Source organism: Cyprinus carpio, chromosome B25 (assembly GCF_018340385.1).
Source record: "Cyprinus carpio isolate SPL01 chromosome B25, ASM1834038v1, whole genome shotgun sequence".
NCBI classification, from domain to species: Eukaryota; Metazoa; Chordata; class Actinopteri; order Cypriniformes; family Cyprinidae; genus Cyprinus; species Cyprinus carpio.
This window is the reverse complement of record NC_056621.1, coordinates 23,603,737-23,615,905: the sequence shown is the minus strand read 5'-3', so window position 1 is coordinate 23,615,905 and position 12,169 is coordinate 23,603,737.

Sequence of the window (12,169 nt, the reverse complement as noted above, 5' to 3'; positions counted from 1 at the left end):
AATTCTGTTCAAAAGCTTGATCAAACCAGTGAATTGGTTCGCAAATCACTTTGAATGATTTGTTCAGTTCCCTGCTACACGCGCTGAGCCGTCTGAAGCGGTTTACTCAGAGTTGTAACAAAGTTTAAGAACATCAAGAGCATTGAAGACATGGCTCTGGATCTACAGTCAATTGAAAGCAAATCTGCAAAGGTTATTGTTTGCTAGCGATGAAGATCTTTACTAGATGAACACAGCGTGTGCTGTCTACGGTTCAACAGGTATAACCTAGATAGGCTAAATTCGATTACAGTACATGATACCACTATGACATAACCAGTTTTTTTGTACGTGTAACTTATAAATTAAATACAATGTATAATTTTTACATTAAATAAGCTGTCACAGAGTATGAAATGAACACCCTCCAAACCCACGTTAGTTCTGTTCCAGGAGGAATGCCTTCGCCTAGACACAATTAATATTAAAATTTCCACAATATTTACGCTTGCAGAAATATACATTTGTTTACATTTTCCAGAACAGATGGAAGAAGATCCGTCAATGTGCATTTGGTTCGTTATGTTCAGATGTTCGGTAACTTAACCGTCGTGTGAGGAGTTTTCGCTCTTCTCCATGTCAGAGGTTCCCTTTCGAACGTCCACTCTCGTTATGTATGGGAAAACTAATTTTTCCCTTTCTGCTGAAGCCTGATTTGTTCACGTTTGTGTAGCTGCACAAACCAATGGTGCTTCAGCCTGCCAAAAGGGGCGGGGCCAACCACTATATAAGTTGGTCCGTAGTGCCCTTCATCAGATTATTCTCCTTCAGCAACGAGGGTCATCTCTTCGCTGGCTCTTCTGCAAGAAAGAAGCCGTAAAAGAAGCTCCAGCTCTGCTCACCGCCATGGAAGAAGCCGAAAGCAGCAACATGAGCATCAATGCAGGCATCCGGGCAAAGAGCAAATTTCCTAGAGCAAATTTCAGCACTCGTTGCTTCAAATGTTGAGCCGCAAGTGAGGTTAGTGCAAGGGACTCTTGCACGATGAAGACGGGCACAGCGAGTGCATCGCCTGCCTCGGCCGTGCCCACACAGGGGCTGCACTCGCTGATGGCACGTGCTTTTTTTGCAAGAGCATGAGCCTTTCCCATCTACACTTGTGGGTCGCCTTGTTCCATCAAGGCAACCCCCCCCCAACGCCTGCGTGCCCCGCCCTCCCCGCGTCCTCTCACATGAGGACAGCACCCCTCTTCAGCTGTGAGTGGACTGGTCTCATTCGGGATGTCCAAGGAGGACATCGTCATCGATGACATCACCACCGACGATTCTGTGTCCTTGGTGGCGTCAGGAATTGAGAAATGGGGTTTTTGCCAGCCGTCCATGATGAGCTCACCAAGACGTGGCGAGCCCCCTACTCAGCATGGGTGAACCCCTCTACTGCAGCAGCTTTCACCACCGTTGACAGCGCTGATGAAAGGAGGAAGCGACTGCCGCACATATGTGCCCACCATCTGCCCTCGGCTTAAAGGGCCATGCAGCGCATCCATCTAAGCCCTGCATGACCACCTCAGCTATCACCAACAGGGCTTATGCAGCAGCCGGACAGGCGATCCTTCAAGTGTTTCAAGCCAAACTTCTCCGTAGTATGGACGAGTCTGGCCAAGAGCACCAGGAGACCTTTAAGAAGCTGTGTCCCCTTCCCGAAGCGTCAAGTTCCCCACCCACGAGTTGTGCTGGACCCTAAGCCGCAGCCGCACTGAGGCGCTAGAGAGGAAAAGGAGAGGCCCCATTCTCGCCTCAGCTGGAACGCCCCCAAAACAGCTCCTTCACTCCTCACCTCTCTGAACACCTCTGAGAGACGGAGTTAAGTTTTCAGCGGGTCACGTCCTGCAGGTGCAGCACGTGCCCTAATGTGCCCTAATGTGGGCGTGGATCTTGCCGGATCATTCCCTGACAATTCAGCGATTGACAGCTTCCTTCAAACCGGGGACGATACGCCCCCCTGAGCGTTTTTCAGAGGCTGCTTGACCTCATGGCAGCTGCCACCTCTGTAACTCTGCTGGGCCTGCTCCACATGCGGCTCCTCCAATTTTGGCTAAAAGCCAGAGTCCCGCCCCGCGCTTGGCGGTTGAAGAGATTTCTGGTCAGGGTGGACCGCCGCTGTATCAAAGCTGTGGCTGGTGGAGGACTGGCCTGGTGGACCACTCGCCTGTTTCAGACAGGAGTGAGGATGGGCGTAGCGTCCAGAATGAAAGTGATCACGACAGACGCGTCCAACTCTGGGTGGGGCATGCTTTTGGAGGGCAATCTGACATTCGGCTCCTGGACAGCTCAGCAGCGATGCCTACATATCAACTCCCTGGAAATGTTGGCACTCTCCTTAGCCCTGTATTCCTTCCTTCCGGCCATCAAAAGCCACCACGTCCTGGTCCATTCAGACAGCACGACAATGGTGTCTTATATCAATCACCAAGGCGGTCTCAGGTCTCACGCCTTATACAGATTGGTTCATCGCCTCCTTTTCTGGGCACAGGAAGAACTCCTCTCGCTAAGGGCGGTTCAGGTGCTGGGCAAGATGAACCTGGGAGCGGACATGCTGTCCAGGGGCAAGGTAACCCCAGGCGATTGGGCGCAGCATCCTCAGATGGTACAGCGAATTTGGGCGGTCTTTCGGAAGGCAGAGGTCGACCTCTTTACCACGGAAGACAACTCTCAATGCCCAACATTTTCTCGATACGGAGAAATGCCCTGGCCCAGGGCTTGCCTGTATGCATTTCCTCCTATCGCCCTGATTCCCCAGATCATCAGGCGAGTCAAGGAAACCAAATGCTCCCTCCTCCTAGTAGCTCCGCTCTGGAAGAACCAGGCTTGGTTTCCAGAGCTGATGCAGCTGGTGACGATGGCCTCGTGGCCCATCCCGTTTAGGAGGGACCTTCTCTCTCAGGTGAAAGGCATGATTTGGCATCCCCACCCAGAGTTGTGGAGCCTTCATGTCTGGTTCCTCGACGGGAGTCTGATAGGCTCCCAGCGAGAGTAAACAACACCATTCTTGAGGCAGGTGCGTCATCCACGAGATGGCTCTATGGCCAGAAATGGTCAGTATCCCTCAGTTGGTGCTCTGCATGGCAAGTGGACCCGAGGGGCGCGCCCCATCCACACTCAAAGTATATGTCGCGGCCATCGCAGCGAATCATTCTCTCGAGGCCGGCCATCCAATAGGCAGAAACGACTTGGTCGTTAAATTTCTGAAGGGTGCAAGGAGACTGAATCCTCCTCGCCCTCGGACTGTGCCGTATTGGGACGTAACCATGGTCCTAGGGGCCCTAAAAAGGCCCCCATTTGAGTTGCTCAGTTCGGTTGACTTGAGGCCCCTATCGCTTAAAATGGCCCTTCTCCTTGCTTTGGCATCGGTTAAGCGTGTGGGTGACCTACCAGCACTGTCGGTCAGCACCTCGTGTCTTGAGTTTGGGCTCAATGACTGCAAGGTCATTCAGAAAAAGAGACATGGCAACGCTCCCAAAGTGCTCTCTACTCCCTTTAGAGCGCAAGTAATATCCCAATTGGTGCTCCCCACTGCAGACGGCGAGCAGGGACCGAATGCTCTCTGCTCTGTTAGGGCTCTGAGAGTCTATGTGGAAAGTTCTGAACTGTTTAGGCAGTCTGAACAACTGTTCACTCTGTCACTTATATGGGAGAGCAAGCCAAGAGATTCATGCTAGCACCCTCTCATATTACAATAATGCACTCTTGACATTTGCCATTACAATAACATGAAAAACTGCCTCAAATGAACTATGAAACCAAAATAAAGTCGTACCAGCAGCAATCCATTTCTTATTGGTTAAAATGAACAGGCCCTTCGAGCCCCTGAGCACCCATGGGACCGGCACCTATGAGCATGCTAACTTGAAAACTCTAATGGCTAATAATTTATATATAATTTAAATAGTAAAAATATTTCACAATATCACTGCTCTTGCCGTACTTTGTACAATAAATGCAGGCTTAGTGAGCAGAAGAAACTTCTTAAAAAAAACATAAAAAATCTTACTGTTCAAAACTGGTATATTTGTATGAAATATAAGTTTATTAAATCTATGGTATTGGGGAAAAGGGAAAGAGGAGTGAAGGTGCAGTGCAAGAGAGAACCTTTAATTATTTTCCACGGCCCCAAATTTAAAGATTAATTATGGTGGTTAAGTATGTTGACCCATACTCAGAATTCATGGTCTGCATTTAACCCATCCAAAGTGCACACACACAGCAGTGAACGAACGAACACACACACACACACACACACACACACACACACACACACACAGTGAACACACCCCCGGAGCAGTGGGCAGCCATTTATGCTGCGGCGCCTGGGGAGCAGCTGGGGGTTCGGTGCCTTGCTCAAGGGCACCTCAGTCGTGGTATTGCTGGCCCGAGACTTGAACCCACAATCTTAGGGTTAGGAGTCAAACTCTCGAACCATTAGGCCATGGCTTCCCCCCCATTTAGACCTTTTTTATGTGATGGCCATACAAATAATATGGCTGTCTGGTTTCAGAAATTGTTGTGGATGTATAAGCTATATAGGCAAGGCAAGGCAAGTTTATTTATATAGCACATTTCATACACAATGGTAATTCAAAGTGCTTTACATAAAAGAAAGTAAAATAATCATGGAAAAATTAATAAAATAATAATAATAATCACAAAGGTAAAACAAGGAATTTAAAAACTTAAAAAAATATTGAAACATTGATTTAAAATGAATTTAAAAGAGTTAAAAATTGAAAATGATTTTAAATAAAATACAGTGATTCCAACAGCGGGCGGCATAATAACTAAAAGCCGACTCCCCTTGTTTTGTGTGAACCCTTGGTATTTCTAACTGACTTGATCCTAATGATCTGAGTGGTCTGTTACGTTTATATTCAGTGAACATATCTGCAATGTATTTCGGTCCTAGGTCATTGAGTGATTTATAAACGAGTAAAAGTACTTTAAAATCAATCCTAAATGTAACTGGAAGCCAGAGTAGGTGCCTGAGGACTGGTGTGATATGCTCAGGTTTTCTGGTTCTAGTCAGAATCCTGGCAGCAGTGTTCTGGATGAGCTGCAGCTGTCTAATGGTCTTTTTGGGAAGGCCGGTAAGGAGACCATTACAATAGTCCACCCTGCTGGTGATAAAGGCAAGAACAAGTTTCTCCAAGTCTTGACTGGAAACAAAACATCTAATTCTAAATGTTTTTTAGATGATAGTATGCTGATTTAGTTACTGCTTTGACATGACTACTGATACTAAGGTCTGTCTCCAGAATCACACCAAGATTCCTGACTTGATTTTTAGTTGTTTGACCCCTAGAGTCAAAGTATGCATACGCCTTGAGAAATTCATCTTTGTTTCCAAATGCAACGACTTCAGTTTTTTCCTTGTTTAACTGAAGAAAGTTCTGGCACATCCAACTGTTAATTTCATCAATGCATTGGCAGAGGGAGTCAATGGGGCTGTAGTCATTTGGAGATCCCAGGCGCCGCAGCCTAAATGGCTGCCCACTGCTCTGGGTGTGTGTTCACATTGTGTGTGTGTGCACTTTGGATGGGTTAAATGCAGAGCAAGAATTCTGAGTATGGGTCACTATACTTGGCTGTATGTTACATCACTTTCACTTTTTTCACTTTCATAAGGCTAGGTAAATCTGAGTATCATCAGCATAGCTGTCATAGGCAATTTTGTTCTTTCTCATTATTTGACTTAGTCGGAGCATATACAGGCTAAACAAGAGTGGTGCAAGAATTGAGCCTTGTGGAACTCAGCATGCCATGGACATCCACTTAGACATATGCTCTCCTATACTCACATAATAACCTCTCCCTTCTAAGTATGACCTGGACCATTTGAGTACCATCCCAGAAAGCCCGACCCAGTTTTCCAGTCTCTCTATTAGTATGTTATGATCGACAGCATCAAACGCAGCACTGAGATCTAGTAATACCATCACTGATTTTTTTTGTCAGAGTCAGAATTTAGGCGAATATCATTTATTATTTTAATGAGTGCTGTCTCTGGGCTATGATGTGTTCGGAAACCAGATTGAAAATTGTCCAGGTATCCATTTGAGTTTAAGTATTTGTTCAGCTGATTAAAAACTATCTTTTCTATAATTTTGCCTATAAAAGGAAGTTTTGATATTGGTCTATAATTGCTCAAGATGGTGTTATCAAGATTGCTCTTTTTCAGGAGGGGCTTAACAACTGCAGTTTTCAGGGAGTTTGGAAATGTCCCAGAAAGAAGTGAGACATTCACCACTTCTAAGAGATCTGCTTCTAAACAGTTAAGCACACTTTTAAAAAAAAGTTGTGGGAAGTGTGTCAAGACGACTATTTTAGATGCTGCACTATTTCTTCCAAAATTTTGCTATCAATTGCTTCAAAAATAGACATAGTATCTTTTTGAAATTGCGGCCAAATCTGTCTGACCTCTTCTAAGAAAAGAAGGAAGCAAACCCATTGCATTTGCTGTCGGAGAGCATTTCACTGGGAATCTGACTTGGGGGGTTTGTCAGTCTCTCAACAGTAGCAAAAAGCGTACGAGTGTTGTTTAAGTTACTGTTTATAAGGTTTGAGAAGAAACTCGATGAAGGCTGCATGAAGGCTGTCTTTATAGATGCTATAGTGAATTTAAAGTTTCGTCTTCTGCCACATCTGCTCAGCTTTTCTGCGTTGTCTTTTCATAGTCTGTACTGCTGTTGATCTACTCCAAACTGATTTCTGTCTGTTTGTTTTCTTACTCACTATTACAGGAGCAATATCATCAATAACATTCTTAACTTTTGAGTTAATTGAATCAAGGAGAAGATCAACAGAGTCTGCAGAAATGCTTGGTGTTAAAGATATAGCCTCCATACATAGCACACTAGTGTTCTCGTTAATGCATCTCTTTCTGGCAGTGACAGACCTAGATACAGTGGTAGCAGAGAAATAAGGGTCCAAAATTGCACCTTTTGGGGTACAACAGCTTGTCACTGGAACAGGACCCTTAAAAGGACATATTTGTTCACAGTAAAATCCTTAGTGTTAAAAGTGACATCATGAAAATCTGACTTTTCCAGGTTTTAAGTGCTATAATCAGGTCTCTGGTGCATCTATCAACCAAGAAAAAGATTAACCTAGTTACTTTGTTTTGGTAAGTCTTTTTCTGCAAGCGTCTGAGAAAACGAGTGCATCTGATTTCGCTCCCTTGGTGACGTGGCAAAGGGATCTCATTATAATATTACCACCCCTTAATCTGTAAGCTTCCACACACGTCGCCGTCATTTTGATATCGCAAGCAACAATGGTATACAGCTCTAATGCCATTGTGAAAGTTTGAGCAAAACATGCTAACTGTTCTGCCTTTGGCTGCACAGATGAGCACAGAAGACTATTTGGAGTCCCAGCCTCAGAGCAGACAACAGAGCAGTGGATTTATTGATTTATTTATTGTATATTGCTGCTGCCACACAGATCTAAAATAAACATACAATTTATTTCCCAGCGCTTTACCTTCACAGACATAACCAACTGTTTTTGTAACTTGTGTGTTTTTAACATAAACTTCTGTGTAAAAGAGAACTTAGTTTAGTACTCACATGCAGTGACATCTGTTTTTTCGTTTGTCAGAGCCGTTAAATGTAGAAATTCTATACCCAAATATATAGGATAGAATCTACTCACACAAACTGAGTGCAAATTGTTACATCAGTTTTGAGTAGATTATATAGGTTGTTTTTTACAGTGTGTGTACTTTCTGGACTTGTCTCATTTGCATTTGGCCCAGGCTTCTGCAGTGGGTTTATTAGCATCTACATCTGGATTTGCACCAGCTGTTTCTGAAGAGGCAGAATAGTAACTTACCCAAGATGTAGATATTACAAAGTGATCCATTTTGTCAAGTTAAAATAACTGCTTTCGATTGAATATTTAAAATGTAATGTATTGCTCTGATCAAAAAGCTGAATTTTCACCATCATTATTCCAGTCTTCAGTGTCACATGATTTTTCAATGATAATTATATAGTATGCTCATTTGCTGTTCAAGAAACATATTTGTTGTTATTATTAGGGGCCAAGCACCGATTGTATCCGTTAGCGTGGTTTTTTCCTTCTGCCGCAAGTCTATGGCAGCCCATAGAACCGCTTGCGGGAAAGTTGTGAAATTTGGCACACTGATAGAGGACAGTGAAAAAAATTACCATAGCAAATTTGGAGTCTCTAACTCAAACTCTCTAGCGCCACCACTTGTCCAAACTTTCAAAAAATTTATGCTAATAACTTTTGAACCATAAACCACAAAATTAAAATTCCTTTTTCCTCTGATTCCTTGGCTCATGCCGAGTCGAAAGGACACCAAAATTCAAAATTCGTTAGGTTTATTTATTTTTTTGCTATTTTCAATTGATCGTAAAAACTACTTTTTTGAATTCATCCTAGGCCATTGAACTGATTGTCACGAAAATGGAACCAGATCATCTTCTGACCACACTGGCAAAAAGTTATTGAATTCAAGTTGATTAGTCATATTGTTTCCGAATACCAAGTGAACAAATTTTACGTAAGGCATGCAAAAGTGGACGTGATGCTATATCTCCGCAATGGTTTGGCCTATTGAAACCAAACTTAGTGTGTTATAACAAGCATGACCTGAGACTACCTGCAGTGTTTCGGCGCTGTGCCCCCTAGTGGTCAGGAGATATGAAAAATGCATATTTTTGCTCATAAGTTCTGAATGCTTTGGCCAAAAATCACAAAACTTCATGTCGAATTGAATGATACCCAGTTTTCCAATGTCAGCCATTTTGGGCACCGGCCATTTTGAATTATGTTTTAAAATGCTGTATTTTACGAATGCATTAGCATATCTTTAAGAAACTAATTACAAAAATCTTCGGGCTCCATACCCTCATGGTACTCAAAAAGTTTGGGGGCAACGCCATCTTATGGTCAAAAGTTATGATGAAATTTAGAAAAATGCTAATAACTTTTGCTTACATTAACCTATTGTAATCGGACTGATGTTGATAGATTCCTTGGATCATGAAGAGGACACCGATACCAATTTTACCAATATTGGCTGAACTTCCTGTCCACCATTTTGATTCATGTTGACAACCTACTTTTTCGAACTCCTCCTAGATCGTTGGTCCGATTTTTACCAAATTTGGCTCGGATCATCTTCAGACAAAGCTGGAAAAAAAGTTATGGATTTCTTGTTGATACACAAAACAGTTTTCGTTTAGCGCATGAACGAATTTGCTGGAAAGACGCCAAACTGCATCTGAGGGCTGTATCTCTGCAAAGGTTTGACATATTTACACCAAACATGGTATGTGCCATTGTCACCTCACACTGACCACGGCACATCAATTTGGTAACAGTGCCACCTATTGGCAAAGAGTAATAAACCATTCGTTAACTTTTCCAAAATTTCCAAAAATGGCAATAACTTTTGATTGCATTAGGCTATTGTAATGAAACTGGTCTCAAAATATTCCTTTGGTCATGCCGACAACAGACATATCAATTTTTTAGTAGGAAATCGGAACTTCCTGTCCGCCATTTTGATTTATGTTAAAATACTACTTTTTCTAACTCCTCCTCAACTGTTGGTCCGATATTCACCAAAATCGAGTCAGATCATCTTCAGACTGTGCTGACAAAAAGTTATGCATTTCATGTTGATTGACAAAACCGTATTCATACAGCACCGTTACAATTTTTAGGCACGGTGCCAAAATGGTTCTGAGGCTATATCTCTGCAAAGCTTTGACATATTTGCACCAAACTTTGTATGTGTCATTGTCACCTCACACTGACCATGCCACATCAATTTGGTAACAGCGCCACCTATTGGTCAAGAGTAATAAACCATTCATTAACCATTAATAATTACATTTATAAAAATCCTAATAACTTTTTATTGCATTAGCCTATTGCAATGAAACTGGTCTCAAAATATTCTGTGGCTTATGCCGACAACATAGATACCAAATATGCCAGAGTAAGCTGAACTTCCTTTCCGCCATTTTGATTTATGTTGAAAACCTACTTTTTCGAACTCCTCATCAACGGTTGTTTCGATTTTCACCAAAATCGAGCCAAATGATCTTCAGACTGTGCTGATTAAAAGTTATGGATTTTGTGTCGATACACAAAATCATATTTGTACAGCGGCGCTACAAATTTTGGGCATAGTGCCAAAGTGCATCTGTATCTCTGGAAATATTTGACATATTGACACCAAACTTTGTATGTGCCATTGTCACCTCATACTGACCAGGCCCAATTTGGTAACAGCGCCATCTATTGGTCAAACGTGATAAGCCAATAAATCATGTTACTAGAGATTGTATTTATGGTTTTTCAGCCGTTTTGACTAAAATCATCCTAAAATGGCTTCAACTACTCATTTCTGCAGTTGGTCTGATGCTCCATGCCATGCTTAGCTCCTCAATTTGCCTCTGGAGAGCTTGGCCCCGCAATTGCTGCTTGCAGATATATTTATTATTATTATTATTATTATTATTATTATTATTATTAACAATATTTAAAACAGTCGAGTACATCAGGATTCTTTGATGAACAGAAAGATCCAAAGATCAGCATTCATCTGAAAAAAAAAGCTTTTGTAACTTTACCCATAGACTATACCAAAAGCTTGGAGTCAGTATAATTTGAAGTAAATTTACATTTATGCATTTTAGCAGACGCTTTTATCCAAAGCGACTTACAGTGTATTCAGACTATACATTTTTTACCAGTGTGTGTGTACCCTGGGAATCAAACCCACAACCTTTTGCGCTGCTAACGCAATGCTCTACCACTGAGCATTTAGCAAGGATGCTTTAAATTGATCAAAAGTGATGATAACATTTATAATGTTTACAAAAGATTAAAATTTCAGATAAATGCTGTTCTTCTGAACTTTCTATCCATCAAAGAAACCTGAAAATAAATATTATTAATAAATGTTTTTTGAGCAGCAAATCAAAATATTAGAATGATATCTGAAGGAACGTGGTGGCTCTTGCCATTCCTATGAAGAATCACTCTTGAAGTCTTGGGGTTTTGATGCCAGAAAAATAGACTTTTTTATTCTCAGAGAGATAAAACAGTCTAGAGACAATCTGCAGACGATCTGTCGTGTCTGCTAATTCTTTGATACAGTTTTTCCTGAAGGCGTGTTCAGTACATTCTATACATATGGTTATTGTTTATCAACTCTTTTACCTCTTTTGGCTATGTCTCCAGCTTCCCACCCAGCAGTAGAATTTATTTTAAGTGAAACAAGGAGGCCTAATCATATATTTTGTCTAATGTCCAAATAGAGTGTGCAGCTCCACCATATACCGTACCCCTGCACTGTCTGCACATTCCATTCACACATAGGCCATTACAAATTAAACATTAAAAATCTTAATGATCAAAACATTTTCACTGGTAGTGAATTTAAACACTTTCTAAAGTGCCTAAATGTCAAAATTAGTGCAATATATTTGTTGAAAAAGTCTAATACACTATTTAATTATTAGGCTGTGAGACTGTTACTCATGTTATTTTTGTGTTGCTGTCTGCTCTAGCTCCCTCCCTCCCTGTACAATAAATCCATATGAATATCTGTCTCTGCTAAATTGTTTAATGTAACTTTACAAACAATATTGATGTCTTTTAGCACAGTATTCCGAATGACGATGATAATGGGGTGCTACGGACAGATACATGCAGTTACTCAACTACGTTAATAAAGACAAAACTATCTAGTGCAGAGGTTCTCAATTCCAATCCTCGTGCCCCCCTGCTCTGTACATTTTGTATGTTTCTCTTATGGCTTCAGACATTTGTTCTATTCTAATGTAAGTGCCCTGTGAAGTGGACATCACAGGATATTCCACCATGATTCCAGTTCGAAGTGAACGTATATGTTCCATTCAAAGTACACTGAAGTGTGTGAGACGTGAATTTAAATTGTATTTATTTACAGAGGTATATGATGTCACACTTGTCCGTGTGTGAAGACGGAGCTCACTTCTAACCATAGACTGTATAAAAACATGGGCGTAGTGTCTGTGACGTCACCCGTAGATTTGTGAAAAGCGTTTTTGAAGCTCAAAGTGGGCAGAGCGGGCCGTCGCCATCTTGGCAGCACGTCACTGCATGTCAA